This window comes from Spermophilus citellus, assembly GCF_964194105.1.
Source record: "Spermophilus citellus genome assembly, chromosome: X".
NCBI lineage: Eukaryota > Metazoa > Chordata > Mammalia > Rodentia > Sciuridae > Spermophilus > Spermophilus citellus.
Window position 1 is genome coordinate 57,020,565 of NC_138190.1, and position 19,365 is coordinate 57,039,929.

The window sequence follows — 19,365 nt, forward strand, 5'->3', positions numbered from 1 at the left end:
ATCAAGAGGAAACAAAACATAGAGATAGAACTTGAAACTACTTTATTGTGTCAAGTTTCAAGGAGCTAGCACAAACCGTGTTGGATTTAGAGTTCCATATACATCTATTAATATAGGAGAAAACAGTGTGAAACGCCAAAATTCAAACTGTTTATGGAAACGAACGCTTCAACATAGAAGAACGAAATTTGGGGAACCAAGTCGCCTTCGTGTACTGATATTTACCTGAAAGTATCATCCAGTTTGGGTGAAAAAATATTTGCTGAGATTTCTGGAGATTCGTAATTTTTGGAAGCTTGGCAACCCCTTTCCATGAAAGTGTTTCTCGCCAGTCACTGCTTAGGGCTACATCAAGAGGAAACAAAACATACAGATAGAACGTGAAACTTCTTTACTGTGTCAAGTTTCAAGAAGCTAGCACAAACCGTGTTGGATTTAGAGTTCCAAATACATGTATCAATATAGGAGAAAACAGAGTGAAACCTAAAAATTCAAAGTGTTACTGGAAATGAACGCTTCAACATAGAAGAACGAAATTTGGGGAACCAAGTCGCCTTCGTGTACTGATCATTACCTGAAAGTATCATCCAGTTTGGGTGAAAAAATATTTGCTGAGATTTCTGGAGATTCGTAATTTTTGGAAGCTTGGCAACCCCTTTCCATGAAAGTGTTTCTCGCCAGTCACTGCTTAGGGCTACATCAAGAGGAAACAAAACATAGAGATAGAACGTGAAACTACTTTACTGTGTCAAGTTTCAAGAAGCTAGCACAAACCGTGTTGGATTTAGAGTTCCAAATACATCTATCAATATAGGAGAAAACAGAGTGAATCCTAAAAATTCAAAGTGTTACTGGAAATGAACGCTTCAACATAGAAGAACGAAATGTGGGGAACCAAGTCGCCTTCGTGTACTGATCATTACCTGAAAGTATCATCCAGTTTGGGTGAAAAAATATTTGCTGAGATTTCTGGAGATTCGTAATTTTTGGAAGCTTGGCAACCCCTTTCCATGAAAGTGTTTCTCGCAAGTCACTGCTTAGGGCTACATCAAGAGGAAACAAAACATAGAGATAGAACGTGAAACTACTTTACTGTGTCAAGTTTCAAGAAGCTAGCACAAACCGTGTTGGATTTAGAGTTCCAAATACATGTATCAATATAGGAGAAAACAGAGTGAAACCTAAAAATTCAAACTGTTACTGGAAATGAACGCTTCAACATAGAAGAACGAAATTTGGGGAACCAAGTCACCTTCGTGTACTGATCATTACCTGAAAGTATCATCCAGTTTTGGTGAAGAAATATTTGCTGATATTTCTGGAGTTTCATAATTTTTGGAAGCTTGGCAACCCCTTTCCATGAAAGTGTTTCTCGCCAGTCACTGCTTAGGGCTACATCAAGAGGAAACAAAGCATACATATAGAACGTGAAACTACTTTACTGTGTCAAGTTTCAAGAAGCTAGCACTAACCGTGTTGGATTTCGAGTTCCAAATACATCTATCAATATAGGAGAAAACAGAGTGAAACCTAAAAATTCAAAGTGTTACTGGAAATGAACGCTTCAACATAGAAGAACGAAATTTGGGGAACCAAGTCGCCTTCGTGTACTGATCATTACCTGAAAGTATCATCCAGTTTGGGTGAAAAAATATTTGCTGAGATTTCTGGAGATTCGTAATTTTTGGAAGCTTGGCAACCCCTTTCCATGAAAATGTTTCTCGCCAGTCACTGCTTAGGGCTACATCAAGAGGAAACAAAACATAGAGATAGAACCTGAAACTACTTTACTGTGTCAAGTTTCAAGAAGCTAGCACAAACCGTGTTGGATTTAGAGTTCCAAATACATGTATCAATATAGGAGAAAACAGAGTGAAACCTAAAAATTCAAAGTTTTACTGGAAATGAACGCTTCAACATAGAAGAACGAAATTTGGGGAACCAAGTCGCCTTCGTGTACTGATCATTACCTGAAAGTATCATCCAGTTTGGGTGAAAAAATATTTGCTGAGATTTCTGGAGATTCGTAATTTTTGGAAGCTTGGCAACCCCTTTCCATGAAAGTGTTTCTCGCCAGTCACTGCTTAGGGCTACATCAAGAGGAAACAAAGCATACATATAGAACGTGAAACGACTTTACTCTGTCAAGTTTCAAGAAGCTAGCACAAACCGTGTTGGATTTAGAGTTCCAAATACATGTATCAATATAGGAGATAACAGAGTGAATCCTAAAAATTCAAACTGTTACTGGAAATGAACACTTCAACATAGAAGAACGAAATTTGGGGAACCAAGTCGCCTTCGTGTACTGATCATTACCTGAAAGTATCATCCAGTTTGGGTGAAAAAATATTTGCTGAGATTTCTGGAGATTCGTAATTTTTGGAAGCTTGGCAACCCCTTTCCATGAAAGTGTTTCTCGCCAGTCACTGCTTAGGGCTACATCAAGAGGAAACAAAACATACAGATAGAACGTGAAACTACTTTACTGTGTCAAGTTTCAAGAAGCTAGCACAAACCGTGTTGGATTTAGAGTTCCAAATACATGTATCAATATAGGAGAAAACAGAGTGAAACCTAAAAATTCAAAGTGTTACTGGAAATGAACGCTTCAACATAGAAGAACGAAATTTGGGGAACCAAGTCGCCTTCGTGTACTGATCATTACCTGAAAGTATCATCCAGTTTGGGTGAAAAAATATTTGCTGAGATTTCTGTAGATTCATAATTTTTGGAAGCTTGGCAACCCCTTTCCATGAAAGTGTTTCTCGCCAGTCACTGCTTAGGGCTACATCAAGAGGAAACAAAACATAGAGATAGAACGTGAAACTACTTTACTGTGTCAAGTTTCAAGAAGCTAGCACAAACCGTGTTGGATTTAGAGTTCCAAATACATCTATCAATATAGGAGAAAACAGAGTGAATCCTAAAAATTCAAAGTGTTACTGGAAATGAACGCTTCAACATAGAAGAACGAAATTTGGGGAACCAAGTCGCCTTCGTGTACTGATCATTACCTGAAAGTATCATCCAGTTTGGGTGAAAAATATTTGCTGAGATTTCTGGAGATTCGTAATTTTTGGAAGCTTGGCAACCCCTTTCCATGAAAGTGTTTCTCGCAAGTCAATGCTTAGGGCTACATCAAGAGGAAACAAAACATAGAGATAGAACGTGAAACTACTTTACTGTGTCAAGTTTCAAGAAGCTAGCACAAACCGTGTTGGATTTAGAGTTCCAAATACATGTATCAATATAGGAGAAAACAGAGTGAAACCTAAAAACTCAAACTGTTACTGGAAATGAACGCTTCAACATAGAAGAACGAAATTTGGGGAACCAAGTCGCCTTCGTGTACTGATCATTACCTGAAAGTATCATCCAGTTTTGGTGAAGAAATATTTGCTGATATTTCTGGAGTTTCATAATTTTTGGAAGCTTGGCAACCCCTTTCCATGAAAGTGTTTCTCGCCAGTCACTGCTTAGGGCTACATCAAGAGGAAACAAAGCATACATATAGAACGTGAAACTACTTTACTGTGTCAAGTTTCAAGAAGCTAGCACTAACCGTGTTGGATTTCGAGTTCCAAATACATCTATCAATATAGGAGAAAACAGAGTGAAACCTAAAAATTCAAAGTGTTACTGGAAATGAACGCTTCAACATAGAAGAACGAAATTTGGGGAACCAAGTCGCCTTCGTGTACTGATCATTACCTGAACGTATCATCCAGTTTGGGTGAAAAAATATTTGCTGAGATTTCTGGAGATTCGTAATTTTTGGAAGCTTGGCAACCCCTTTCCATGAAAATGTTTCTCGCCAGTCACTGTTTAGGGCTACATCAAGAGGAAACAAAACATAGAGATAGAACCTGAAACTACTTTACTGTGTCAAGTTTCAAGAAGCTAGCACAAACCGTGTTGGATTTAGAGTTCCAAATACATGTATCAATATAGGAGAAAACAGAGTGAAACCTAAAAATTCAAAGTGTTACTGGAAATGAACGCTTTAACATAGAAGAACGAAATTTGGGGAACCAAGTCGCCTTCGTGTACTGATCATTACCTGAAAGTATCATCCAGTTTGGGTGAAAAAATATTTGCTGAGATTTCTGGAGATTCGTAATTTTTGGAAGCTTGGCAACCCCTTTCCATGAAAGTGTTTCTCGCCAGTCACTGCTTAGGGCTACATCAAGAGGAAACAAAGCATACATATAGAACGTGAAACGACTTTACTCTGTCAAGTTTCAAGAAGCTAGCACAAACCGTGTTGGATTTAGAGTTCCAAATACATGTATCAATATAGGAGAAAACAGAGTGAATCCTAAAAATTCAAACTGTTACTGGAAATGAACGCTTCAACATAGAAGAACGAAATTTGGGGAACCAAGTCGCCTTCGTGTACTGATCATTACCTGAAAGTATCATCCAGTTTGGGTGAAAAAATATTTGCTGACATTTCTGGAGATTCGTAATATTTGGAAGCTTGGCAACCCCTTTCCATGAAAATGTTTCTCGCCAGTCACTGCTTAGGGCTACATCAAGAGGAAACAAAACATAGAGATAGAACGTGAAACTACTTTACTGTGTCAAGTTTCTAGAAGCTAGCACAAACCGTGTTGGATTTAGAGTTCCAAATACATCTATCAATATAGGAGAAAACAGAGTGAAACCTAAAAATTCAAAGTGTTACTGGAAATGAACGCTTCAACATAGAAGAACGAAATTTGGGGAACCAAGTCGCCTTCGTGTACTGATCATTACCTGAAAGTATCATCCAGTTTGGGTGAAAAAATATTTGCTGAGATTTCTGGAGATTCGTAATTTTTGGAAGCTTGGCAACCCCTTTCCATGAAAATGTTTCTCGCCAGTCACTGCTTAGGGCTACATCAAGAGGAAACAAAACATAGAGATAGAACGTGAAACTACTTTACTGTGTCAAGTTTCAAGAAGCTAGCACAAACCGTGTTGGATTTAGAGTTCCAAATACATGTATCAATATAGGAGAAAACAGAGTGAATCCTAAAAATTCAAACTGTTACTGGAAATGAACGCTTCAACATAGAAGAACGAAATTTGGGGAACCAAGTCGCCTTCGTGTACTGATCATTACCTGAAAGTATCATCCAGTTTGGGTGAAAAAATATTTGCTGAGATTTCTGGAGATTCGTAATATTTGGAAGCTTGGCAACCCCTTTCCATGAAAGTGTTTCTCGCCAGTCACTGCTTAGGGCTACATCAAGAGGAAACAAAACATAGAGATAGAACGTGAAACTACTTTACTGTGTCAAGTTTCTAGAAGCTAGCACAAACCGTGTTGGATTTAGAGTTCCAAATACATCTATCAATATAGGAGAAAACAGAGTGAAACCTAAAAATTCAAAGTGTTACTGGAAATGAACGCTTCAACATAGAAGAACGAAATTTGGGGAACCAAGTCGCCTTCGTGTACTGATCATTACCTGAAAGTATCATCCAGTTTGGGTGAAAAAATATTTGCTGAGATTTCTGGAGATTAGTAATTTTTGGAAGCTTGGCAACCCCTTTCCATGAAAATGTTTCTCGCCAGTCACTGCTTAGGGCTACATCAAGAGGAAACAAAACATAGAGATAGAACGTGAAACTACTTTACTGTGTCAAGTTTCAAGAAGCTAGCACAAACCGTGTTGGATTTAGAGTTCCAAATACATCTATCATTATAGGAGAAAACAGAGTGAATCCTAAAAATTCAAAGTGTTACTGGAAATGAACGCTTCAACATAGAAGAACGAAATTTGGGGAACCAAGTCGCCTTCGTGTACTGATCATTACCTGAAAGTATCATCCAGTTTGGGTGAAAAAATATTTGCTGAGATTTCTGGAGATTCGTAATTTTTGGAAGCTTGGCAACCCCTTTCCATGAAAGTGTTTCTCGCCAGTCACTGCTTAGGGCTACATCAAGAGGAAACAAAACATAGAGATAGAAAGTGAAACTACTTTACTGTGTCAAGTTTCAAGAAGCTAGCACAAACCGTGTTGGATTTAGAGTTCCAAATACATGTATCAATATAGGAGAAAACAGAGTGAATCCTAAAAATTCAAACTGTTACTGGAAATGAACGCTTCAACATAGAGGAACGAAATTTGGGGAACCAAGTCGCCTTCGTGTACTGATCATTACCTGAAAGTATCATCCAGTTTGGGTGAAAAAATATTTGCTGAGATTTCTGGAGATTCGTAATATTTGGAAGCTTGGCAACCCCTTTCCATGAAAATGTTTCTCGCCAGTCACTGCTTAGGGCTACATCAAGAGGAAACAAAACATAGAGATAGAACGTGAAACTACTTTACTGTGTCAAGTTTCTAGAAGCTAGCACAAACCGTGTTGGATTTAGAGTTCCAAATACATCTATCAATATAGGAGAAAACAGAGTGAAACCTAAAAATTCAAAGTGTTACTGGAAATGAACGCTTCAACATAGAAGAACAAAATTTGGGGAACCAAGTCGCCTTCGTGTACTGATCATTACCTGAAACTATCATCCAGTTTGGGTGAAAAAATATTTGCTGAGATTTCTGGAGATTCGTAATTTTTGGAAGCTTGGCAACCCCTTTCCATGAAAATGTTTCTCGCCAGTCACTGCTTAGGGCTACATCAAGAGGAAACAAAACATAGAGATAGAACGTGAAACTACTTTACTGTGTCAAGTTTCAAGAAGCTAGCACAAATCGTGTTGCATTTAGAGTTCCAAATACATCTATCAATATAGGAGAAAACAGAGTGATACCTAAAAATTCAAAGTGTTACTGGAAATGAACGCTTCAACATAGAAGAACGAAATTTGGGGAACCAAGTCGCCTTCGTGTACTGATCATTACCTGAAAGTATCATCCAGTTTGGGTGAAAAAATATTTGCTGAGATTTCTGGAGATTCGTAATTTTTGAAGCTTGGCAACCCCTTTCAATGAAAGTGTTTCTCGCCAGTCACTGCTTAGGGCTACATCAAGAGGAAACAAAACATACAGATAGAACGTGAAACTACTTTACTGTGTCAAGTTTCAAGAAGCTAGCACAAACCGTGTTGGATTTAGAGTTCCAAATACATGTATCAATATAGGAGAAAACAGAGTGAAATCTAAAAATTCAAACTGTTACTGGAAATGAACGCTTCAACATAGAAGAACGAAATTTGGGGAACCAAGTCGCCTTCGTGTACTGATCATTACCTGAAAGTATCATCCAGTTTGTGTGAAAAAATATTTGCTGAGATTTCTGGAGATTCATAATTTTTGGAAGCTTGGCAACCCCTTTCCATGAAAATGTTTCTCGCCAGTCACTGCTTAGGGCTACATCAAGAGGAAACAAAACATACAGATAGAACGTGAAACTACTTTACTGTGTCAAGTTTCAAGAAGCTAGCACAAACCGTGTTGGATTTAGAGTTCCAAATACATGTATCAATATAGGAGAAAACAGAGTGAAACCTAAAAATTCAAACTGTTACTGGAAATGAACGCTTCAACATAGAAGAACGAAATTTGGGGATCCAAGTCGCCTTCGTGTACTGATCATTACCTGAAAGTATCATCCAGTTTGGTGAAGAAATATTTGCTGAGATTTCTGGAGTTTCATAATTTTTGGAAGCTTGGCAACCCCTTTCCATGAAAGTGTTTCTCGCCAGTCACTGCTTAGGGCTACATCAAGAGGAAACAAAACATAGAGATAGAACGTGAAACTACTTTACTGTGTCAAGTTTCAAGAAGCTAGCACAAACCGTGTTGGATTTAGAGTTCCAAATACATGTATCAATATAGGAGAAAACAGAGTGAAACCTAAAAATTCAAAGTGTTACTGGAAATGAACGCTTCAACATAAAAGAACGAAATTTGGGGAACCAAGTCGCCTTCGTGTACTGATCATTACCTGAAATTATCATCCAGTTTGAGTGAAAAAGTATTTGCTGAGATTTCTGGAGATTCGTAATTTTTGCAAGCTTGGCAACCCATTTCCATGAAAGTGTTTCTCGCCAGTCACTGCTTAGGGCTACATCAAGAGGAAACAAAACATAGAGATAGAACGTGAAACTACTTTACTGTGTCAAGTTTCAAGAAGCTAGCACAAACCGTGTTGGATTTAGAGTTCCAAATACATCTATCAATATAGGAGAAAACAGAGTGAAACCTAAAAATTCAAAGTGTTACTGGAAATGAACGCTTCAACATAGAAGAACAAAATTTGGGGAACCAAGTCGCCTTCGTGTACTGATCATTACCTGAAAGTATCATCCAGTTTGTGTGAAAAAATATTTGCTGAGATTTCTGGAGATTCGTAATTTTTGGAAGCTTGGCAACCCCTTTCCATGAAAATGTTTCTCGCCAGTCACTGTTTAGGGCTACATCAAGAGGAAACAAAACATAGAGATAGAACGTGAAACTACTTTACTGTGTCAAGTTTCAAGAAGCTAGCACAAACCGTGTTGGATTTAGAGTTCCAAATACATGTATCAATATAGGAGAAAACAGAGTGAAACCTAAAAATTCAAAGTGTTACTGGAAATGAACGCTTCAACATAGAAGAACGAAATTTGGGGAACCAAGTCGCCTTCGTGTACTGATCATTACCTGAAAGTATCATCCAGTTTGGGTGAAAAAATATTTGCTGAGATTTCTGGAGATTCATAATTTTTGGAAGCTTGGCAACCCCTTTCCATGAAAGTGTTTCTCGCCAGTCACTGCTTAGGGCTACATCAAGAGGAAACAAATCATACATATAGAAAGTGAAACTACTTTACTGTGTCAAGTTTCAAGAAGCTAGCACAAACCGTGTTGGGTTTAGAGTTCCAAATACATGTATCAATATAGGAGAAAACAGAGTGAATCCTAAAAATTCAAACTGTTACTGGAAATGAACGCTTCAACATAGAAGAACGAAATTTGGGGAACCAAGTCGCCTTCGTGTACTGATCATTACCTGAAAGTATCATCCAGTTTGGGTGAAAAAATATTTGCTGAGATTTCTGGAGATTCGTAATTTTTTAAGCTTGGCAACCCCTTTCCATGAAAATGTTTCTCGCCAGTCACTGCTTAGGGCTACATCAAGAGGAAACAAAACATAGTGATAGAACGTGAAACTACTTTACTGTGTCAAGTTTCAAGAAGCTAGCACAAACCGTGTTGGATTTAGAGTTCCAAATACATCTATCAATATAGGAGAAAACAGAGTGAAACCTAAAAATTCAAAGTGTTACTGGAAATGAACGCTTCAACATAGAAGAACGAAATTTGGGGAACCAAGTCGCCTTCGTGTACTGATCATTACCTGAAAGTATCATCCAGTTTGGGTGAAAAAATATTTGCTGAGATTTCTGGAGATTCATAATTTTTGGAAGCGTGGCAACCCCTTTCCATGAAAATGTTTCTCGCCAGTCACTGCTTAGGGCTACATCAAGAGGAAACAAAACATAGAGATAGAACGTGAAACTACTTTACTGTGTCAAGTTTCAAGAAGCTAGCACAAACCGTGTTGGATTTAGAGTTCCAAATACATGTATCAATATAGGAGAAAACAGAGTGATACCTAAAAATTCAAACTGTTACTGGAAATGAACGCTTCAACATAGAAGAACGAAATTTGGGGAACCAAGTCGCCTTCGTGTACTGATCATTACCTGAAAGTATCATCCAGTTTGGGTGAAGAAATATTTGCTGAGATTTCTGGAGATTCGTAATTTTTGGAAGCTTGGCAACCCCTTTCCATGAAAGTGTTTCTCGCCAGTCACTGCTTAGGGCTACATCAAGAGGAAACAAAACATACAGATAGAATGTGAAACTACTTTACTGTGTCAAGTTTCAAGAAGCTAGCACAAACCGTGTTGGATTTAGAGTTCCAAATACATGTATCAATATAGGAGAAAACAGAGTGAAATCTAAAAATTCAAACTGTTACTGGAAATGAACGCTTCAACATAGAAGAACGAAATTTGGGGAACCAAGTCGCCTTCGTGTACTGATCATTACCTGAAAGTATCATCCAGTTTGTGTGAAAAAATATTTGCTGAGATTTCTGGAGATTCGTAATTTTTGGAAGCTTGGCAACCCCTTTCCATGAAAGTGTTTCTCGCCAGTCACTGCTTAGGGCTACATCAAGAGGAAACAAAACATAGAGATAGAACGTGAAACTACTTTACTGTGTCAAGTTTCAAGAAGCTAGCACAAACCGTGTTGGATTTAGAGTTCCAAATACATCTATCAATATAGGAGAAAACAGAGTGAATCCTAAAAATTCAAACTGTTACTGGAAATGAACGCTTCAACATAGAAGAACGAAATTTGGGGAACCAAGTCGCCTTCGTGTACTGATCATTACCTGAAAGTATCATCCAGTTTGGGTGAAAAAATATTTGCTGAGATTTCTGGAGATTCGTAATTTTTGGAAGCTTGGCAACCCCTTTCCATGGAAATGTTTCTCACCAGTCACTGCTTAGGGCTACATCAAGAGGAAACAAAACATAGAGATAGAACGTGAAACTACTTTACTGTGTCAAGTTTCAAGAAGCTAGCACAAACCGTGTTGGATTTAGAGTTCCAAATACATCTATCAATATAGGAGAAAACAGAGTGAATCCTAAAAATTCAAACTGTTACTGGAAATGAACGCTTCAACATAGAAGAACGAAATTTGGGGAACCAAGTCGCCTTCGTGTACTGATCATTACCTGAAAGTATCATCCAGTTTGGGTGAAAAAATATTTGCTGAGATTTCTGGAGATTCGTAATTTTTGGAAGCTTGGCAACCCCTTTCCATGAAAATGTTTCTCGCCAGTCACTGCTTAGGGCTACATCAAGAGGAAACAAAACATAGAGATAGAACGTGAAACTACTTTACTGTGTCAAGTTTCAAGAAGCTAGCACAAACCGTGTTGGATTTAGAGTTCCAAATACATCTATCAATATAGGAGAAAACAGAGTGAAACCTAAAAATTCAAAGTGTTACTGGAAATGAACGCTTCAACATAGAAGAACGAAATTTGGGGAACCAAGTCGCCTTCGTGTACTGATCATTACCTGAAAGTATCATCCAGTTTGTGTGAAAAAATATTTGCTGAGATTTCTGGAGATTCATAATTTTTGGAAGCGTGGCAACCCCTTTCCATGAAAATGTTTCTCGCCAGTCACTGCTTAGGGCTACATCAAGAGGAAACAAAACATAGAGATAGAACGTGAAACTACTTTACTGTGTCAAGTTTCAAGAAGCTAGCACAAACCGTGTTGGAGTTAGAGTTCCAAATACATGTATCAATATAGGAGAAAACAGAGTGAAATCTAAAAATTCAAACTGTTACTGGAAATGAACGCTTCAACATAGAAGAACGAAATTTGGGGAACCAAGTCGCATTCGTGTACTGATCATTACCTGAAAGTATCATCCAGTTTGTGTGAAAAAATATTTGCTGAGATTTCTGGAGATTCGTAATTTTTGGAAGCTTGGCAACCCCTTTCCATGAAAGTGTTTCTCGCCAGTCACTGCTTAGGGCTACATCAAGAGGAAACAAAACATAGAGATAGAACGTGAAACTACTTTACTGTGTCAAGTTTCAAGAAGCTAGCACAAACCGTGTTGGATTTAGAGTTCCAAATACATCTATCAATATAGGAGAAAACAGAGTGAAACCTAAAAATTCAAAGTGTTACTGGAAATGAACGCTTCAACATAGAAGAACGAAATTTGGGGAACCAAGTCGCCTTCGTGTACTGATCATTACCTGAAAGTATCATCCAGTTTGTGTGAAAAAATATTTGCTGAGATTTCTGGAGATTCGTAATTTTTGGAAGCTTGGCAACCCCTTTCCATGAAAATGTTTCTCGCCAGTCACTGTTTAGGGCTACATCAAGAGGAAACAAAACATAGAGATAGAACGTGAAACTACTTTACTGTGTCAAGTTTCAAGAAGCTAGCACAAACCGTGTTGGATTTAGAGTTCCAAATACATGTATCAATATAGGAGAAAACAGAGTGAAACCTAAAAATTCAAAGTGTTACTGGAAATGAACGCTTCAACATAGAAGAACGAAATTTGGGGAACCAAGTCGCCTTCGTGTACTGATCATTACCTGAAAGTATCATCCAGTTTGGGTGAAACAATATTTGCTGAGATTTCTGGAGATTCATAATTTTTGGAAGCTTGGCAACCCCTTTCCATGAAAGTGTTTCTCGCCAGTCACTGCTTAGGGCTACATCAAGAGGAAACAAAGCATACATATAGAACGTGAAACTACATTACTGTGTCAAGTTTCAAGAAGCTAGCACAAACCGTGTTGGATTTAGAGTTCCAAATACATGTATCAATATAGGAGAAAACAGAGTGAATCCTAAAAATTCAAACTGTTACTGGAAATGAACGCTTCAACATAGAAGAACGAAATTTGGGGAACCAAGTCGCCTTCGTGTACTGATCATTACCTGAAAGTATCATCCAGTTTGGGTGAAAAAATATTTGCTGAGATTTCTGGAGATTCGTAATTTTTGGAAGCTTGGCAACCCCTTTCCATGAAAATGTTTCTCGCCAGTCACTGCTTAGGGCTACATCAAGAGGAAACAAAACATAGAGATAGAACGTGAAACTACTTTACTGTGTCAAGTTTCAAGAAGCTAGCACAAACCGTGTTGGATTTAGAGTTCCAAATACATCTATCAATTTAGGAGAAAACAGAGTGAAACCTAAAAATTCAAAGTGTTACTGGAAATGAACGCTTCAACATAGAAGAACGAAATTTGGGGAACCAAGTCGCCTTCGTGTACTGATCATTACCTGAAAGTATCATCCAGTTTGGGTGAAAAAATATTTGCTGAGATTTCTGGAGATTCGTAATTTTTGGAAGCTTGGCAACCCATTTCCATGAAAGTGTTTCTCGCCAGTCACTGCTTAGGGCTACATCAAGAGGAAACAAAACATAGAGATAGAACGTGAAACTACTTTACTGTGTCAAGTTTCAAGAAGCTAGCACAAACCGTGTTGGATTTAGAGTTCCAAATACATGTATCAATATAGGAGAAAACAGAGTGAAACCTAAAAATTCAAACTGTTACTGGAAATGAACGCTTCAACATAGAAGAACGAAATTTGGGGAACCAAGTCGCCTTCGTGTACTGATCATTACCTGAAAGTATCATCCAGTTTGGGTGAAGAAATATTTGCTGAGATTTCTGGAGTTTCATAATTTTTGGAAGCTTGGCAACCCCTTTCCATAAAAGTGTTTCTCGCCAGTCACTGCTTAGGGCTACATCAAGAGGAAACAAAGCATACATATAGAACGTGAAACTACTTTACTGTGTCAAGTTTCAAGAAGCTAGCACTAACCGTGTTGGATTTGGAGTTCCAAATACATCTATCAATATAGGAGAAAACAGAGTGAAACCTAAAAATTCAAAGTGTTACTGGAAACGAACGCTTCAACATAGAAGAACGAAATTTGGGGAACCAAGTCGCCTTCGTGTACTGATCATTACCTGAAAGTATCATCCAGTTTGTGTGAAAAAATATTTGCTGAGATTTCTGGAGATTCGTAATTTTTAGAAGCTTGGCAACCCCTTTCCATGTAAATGTTTCTCGCCAGTCACTGCTTAGGGCTACATCAAGAGGAAACAAAACATAGAGATAGAACGTGAAACTACTTTACTGTGTCAAGTTTCAAGAAGCTAGCACAAACCGTGTTTGATTTAGAGTTCCAAATACATGTATCAATATAGGAGAAAACAGAGTGATACCTAAAAATTCAAAGTGTTACTGGAAATGAACGCTTCAACATAGAAGAACGAAATTTGGGGAACCAAGTCGCCTTCGTGTACTGATCATTACCTGAAAGTATCATCCAGTTTGGGTGAAAAAATATTTGCTGAGATTTCTGGAGAATCGTAATTTTTGGAAGCTTGGAAACCCCTTTCCATGAAAGTGTTTCTCGCCAGTCACTGCTTAGGGCTACATCAAGAGAAAACAAAACATAGAGATAGAACGTGAAACTACTTTACTGTGTCAAGTTTCAAGAAGCTAGCACAAACCGTGTTGGATTTAGAGTTCCAAATACATGTACCAATATAGGAGAAAACAGTGTGAAACGCCAAAATTCAAACTGTTACTGGAAACGAACGCTTCAACATAGAAGAACGAAATTTGGGGAACCAAGTGGGCTTAGTGTACTGATCATTACCTGAAAGTATCATCCAGTTTGTGTAAAAAAATATTTGCTGAGATTTCTGGAGATACTTAATTTTTGGAAGCTTGGCAACCCCGTTCAATGAAAGTGTTTCTCGCCAGTCACTGCTTAGGGCTACATCAAGAGGAAACATAACATAGAGAGAGAACGTGAAACTACTTTACAGTGTGAAGTTTCAAGAAGCTAGCACAAACTGTGTTGGATTTAGAGTTCCAAATACATCTATCAATATAGGAGAAAACAGTGTGAAATGCAAAATTCAAACTGTTACTGGAAACGAACACTTCAACATAGAAGAACGAAATTTGGGGAACCAAGTGGGCTTAGTGTACTGATCATTACCTGAAAGTATCATCCAGTTTGGGTGCAAAAATATTTGCTGAGATTTCTGGAGACTTGTAATTTTTGGAAGCTTGGCAACCCCTTTCAATGAAAGTGTTTCTCACCAGTCACTGCTTAGGGCTACATCAAGAGGAAACATAACACAGAGAGAGAACGTGAAACTACTTTATTGTGTGAAGTTTCAAGAAGCTAGCACAAACCGTGTTGGATTTAGAGTTCCAAATACATGTATCAATATAGGAGAGAACAGAGTGAAACCTAAAAATTCAAACTGTTACTGGAAACGAACTCTTCAACATAGAAGAACGAAATTTGGGGAACCAAGTGGGCTTAGTGTGCTGATCATTACCTGAAACTATCATCCAGTTTGCGTGAAAAAATATTTGCTGAGATTTCTGGAGATTCGTAATTTTTGGAAGCTTGGCAAACCCTTTCCATGAAAATGTTTCTCGCCAGTCACTGCTTAGGGCTACAACAAGAGGAAACAAAACATAGAGATAGAACGTGAAACTACTTTACTGTGTCAAGTTTCAAGAAGCTAGCACAAACCGTGTTGGATTTAGAGTTCCAAATACATCTATCAATATAGGAGAAAACAGAGTGAAACCTAAAAATTCAAAGTGTTACTGGAAATGAACGCTTCAACATAGAAGAACGAAATTTGGTGAACCAGGTCGCCTTCGTGTACTGATCATTACCTGAAAGTATCATCCAGTTTGGGTGAAACAATATTTGCTGAGATTTCTGGAGATTTGTAATTTTTGGAAGCTTGGCAACCCATTTCCATGAAAGTGTTTCTCGCCAGTCATTGCTTAGGGCTACATCAAGAGGAAACAAAACATAGAGATAGAACGTGAAACTTCTTTACTGTGTCAAGTTTCAAGAAGCTAACACAAACCGTGTTGGATTTAGAGTTCCAAATACATGTATCAATATAGGAGAAAACAGAGTGAAACCTAAAAATTCAAAGTGTTACTGGAAATGAACGCTTCAACATAGAAGAACGAAATTTGGGGAACCAAGTCGCCTTCGTGTACTGATCATTACCTGAAAGTATCATCCAGTTTGGGTGAAACAATATTTGCTGAGATTTCTGGAGATTCATAATTTTTGGAAGCTTGGCAACCCCTTTCCATGAAAGTGTTTCTCGCCAGTCACTGCTTAGGGCTACATCAAGAGGAAACAAAGCATACATATAGAACGTGAAACTACTTTACTGTGTCAAGTTTCAAGAAGCTAGCACAAACCGTGTTGGATTTAGAGTTCCAAATACATGTATCAATATAGGAGAAAACAGAGTGAATCCTAAAAATTCAAACTGTTACTGGAAATGAACGCTTCAACATAGAAGAACGAAATTTGGGGAACCAAGTCGCCTTCGTGTACTGATCATTACCTGAAAGTATCATCCAGTTTGGGTGAAAAAATATTTGCTGAGATTTCTGGAGATTCGTAATTTTTGGAAGCTTGGCAACCCCTTTCCATGAAAATGTTTCTCGCCAGTCACTGCTTAGGGCTACATCAAGAGGAAACAAAACATAGAGATAGAACGTGAAACTACTTTACTGTGTCAAGTTTCAAGAAGCTAGCACAAACCGTGTTGGATTTAGAGTTCCAAATACATCTATCAATTTAGGAGAAAACAGAGTGAAACCTAAAAATTCAAAGTGTTACTGGAAATGAACGCTTCAACATAGAAGAACGAAATTTGGGGAACCAAGTCGCCTTCGTGTACTGATCATTACCTGAAAGTATCATCCAGTTTGGGTGAAAAAATATTTGCTGAGATTTCTGGAGATTCGTAATTTTTGGAAGCTTGGCAACCCATTTCCATGAAAGTGTTTCTCGCCAGTCACTGCTTAGGGCTACATCAAGAGGAAACAAAACATAGAGATAGAACGTGAAACTACTTTACTGTGTCAAGTTTCAAGAAGCTAGCACAAACCGTGTTGGATTTAGAGTTCCAAATACATGTATCAATATAGGAGAAAACAGAGTGAAACCTAAAAATTCAAACTGTTACTGGAAATGAACGCTTCAACATAGAAGAACGAAATTTGGGGAACCAAGTCGCCTTCGTGTACTGATCATTACCTGAAAGTATCATCCAGTTTGGGTGAAGAAATATTTGCTGAGATTTCTGGAGTTTCATAATTTTTGGAAGCTTGGCAACCCCTTTCCATAAAAGTGTTTCTCGCCAGTCACTGCTTAGGGCTACATCAAGAGGAAACAAAACATAGAGATAGAACGTGAAACTACTTTACTGTGTCAAGTTTCAAGAAGCTAGCACAAACCGTGTTTGATTTAGAGTTCCAAATACATGTATCAATATAGGAGAAAACAGAGTGATACCTAAAAATTCAAAGTGTTACTGGAAATGAACGCTTCAACATAGAAGAACGAAATTTGGGGAACCAAGTCGCCTTCGTGTACTGATCATTACCTGAAAGTATCATCCAGTTTGGGTGAAAAAATATTTGCTGAGATTTCTGGAGAATCGTAATTTTTGGAAGCTTGGAAACCCCTTTCCATGAAAGTGTTTCTCGCCAGTCACTGCTTAGGGCTACATCAAGAGAAAACAAAACATAGAGATAGAACGTGAAACTACTTTACTGTGTCAAGTTTCAAGAAGCTAGCACAAACCGTGTTGGATTTAGAGTTCCAAATACATGTACCAATATAGGAGAAAACAGTGTGAAACGCCAAAATTCAAACTGTTACTGGAAACGAACGCTTCAACATAGAAGAACGAAATTTGGGGAACCAAGTGGGCTTAGTGTACTGATCATTACCTGAAAGTATCATCCAGTTTGTGTAAAAAAATATTTGCTGAGATTTCTGGAGATACTTAATTTTTGGAAGCTTGGCAACCCCGTTCAATGAAAGTGTTTCTCGCCAGTCACTGCTTAGGGCTACATCAAGAGGAAACATAACATAGAGAGAGAACGTGAAACTACTTTACAGTGTGAAGTTTCAAGAAGCTAGCACAAACTGTGTTGGATTTAGAGTTCCAAATACATCTATCAATATAGGAGAAAACAGTGTGAAACGCAAAATTCAAACTGTTACTGGAAACGAACACTTCAACATAGAAGAACGAAATTTGGGGAACCAAGTGGGCTTAGTGTACTGATCATTACCTGAAAGTATCATCCAGTTTGGGTGCAAAAATATTTGCTGAGATTTCTGGAGACTTGTAATTTTTGGAAGCTTGGCAACCCCTTTCAATGAAAGTGTTTCTCACCAGTCACTGCTTAGGGCTACATCAAGAGGAAACATAACACAGAGAGAGAACGTGAAACTACTTTATTGTGTGAAGTTTCAAGAAGCTAGCACAAACCGTGTTGGATTTAGAGTTCCAAATACATGTATCAATATAGGAGAGAACAGAGTGAAACCTAAAAATTCAAACTGTTACTGGAAACGAACTCTTCAACATAGAAGAACGAAATTTGGGGAACCAAGTGGGCTTAGTGTGCTGATCATTACCTGAAACTATCATCCAGTTTGCGTGAAAAAATATTTGCTGAGATTTCTGGAGATTCGTAATTTTTGGAAGCTTGGCAAACCCTTTCCATGAAAATGTTTCTCGCCAGTCACTGCTTAGGGCTACAACAAGAGGAAACAAAACATAGAGATAGAACGTGAAACTACTTTACTGTGTCAAGTTTCAAGAAGCTAGCACAAACCGTGTTGGATTTAGAGTTCCAAATACATCTATCAATATAGGAGAAAACAGAGTGAAACCTAAAAATTCAAAGTGTTACTGGAAATGAACGCTTCAACATAGAAGAACGAAATTTGGTGAACCAGGTCGCCTTCGTGTACCGATCATTACCTGAAAGTATCATCCAGTTTGGGTGAAACAATATTTGCTGAGATTTCTGGAGATTTGTAATTTTTGGAAGCTTGGCAACCCATTTCCATGAAAGTGTTTCTCGCCAGTCATTGCTTAGGGCTACATCAAGAGGAAACAAAACATAGAGATAGAACGTGAAACTTCTTTACTGTGTCAAGTTTCAAGAAGCTAACACAAACCGTGTTGGATTTAGAGTTCCAAATACATGTATCAATATAGGAGAAAACAGAGTGAAACCTAAAAATTCAAACTGTTACTGGAAATGAAGGCTTCAACATAGAAGAACGAAATTTGGGGAACCAAGTCGCCTTCGTGTACTGATCATTACCTGAAAGTATCATCCAGTTTGGTTGAAGAAATATTTGCTGAGATTTCTGGAGTTTCATAATTTTTGGAAGCTTGGCAACCCCTTTCCATGAAAGTCTTTCTCGCCAGTCACTGCTTAGGGCTACATCAAGAGGAAACAAAGCATACAGATAGAAGGTGAAACTACTTTACTGTGTCAAGTTTCAAGTAGCTAGCACTAACCGTGTTGGATTTCGAGTTCCAAATACATCTATCAATATAGGAGAAAACAGAGTGAAACCTAAAAATTCAAAGTGTTACTGGAAATGAACGCTTCAACATAGAAGAACGAAATTTGGGGAACCAAGTCGCCTTCGTGTACTGATCATTACCTGAAAGTATCATCCAGTTTGGGTGAAAAAATATTTGCTGAGATTTCTGGAGATTCGTAATTTTTGGAAGCTTGGCAACCCCTTTCAATGAAAGTGTTTCTCGCCAGTCACTGCTTAGGGCTACATCAAGAGGAAACAAAACCTAGAGATAGAAATTGAAACTACATTATTGTGTCAAGTTTCAGGGAGCTAGCACAAACCGTGTTGGATATAGGGTTCCAAATACATCTACCAATATAGGAGAAAACAGTGTGAAACGCAAAATTCAAACTGTTACTGGAAACGAACTCTTCAACATAG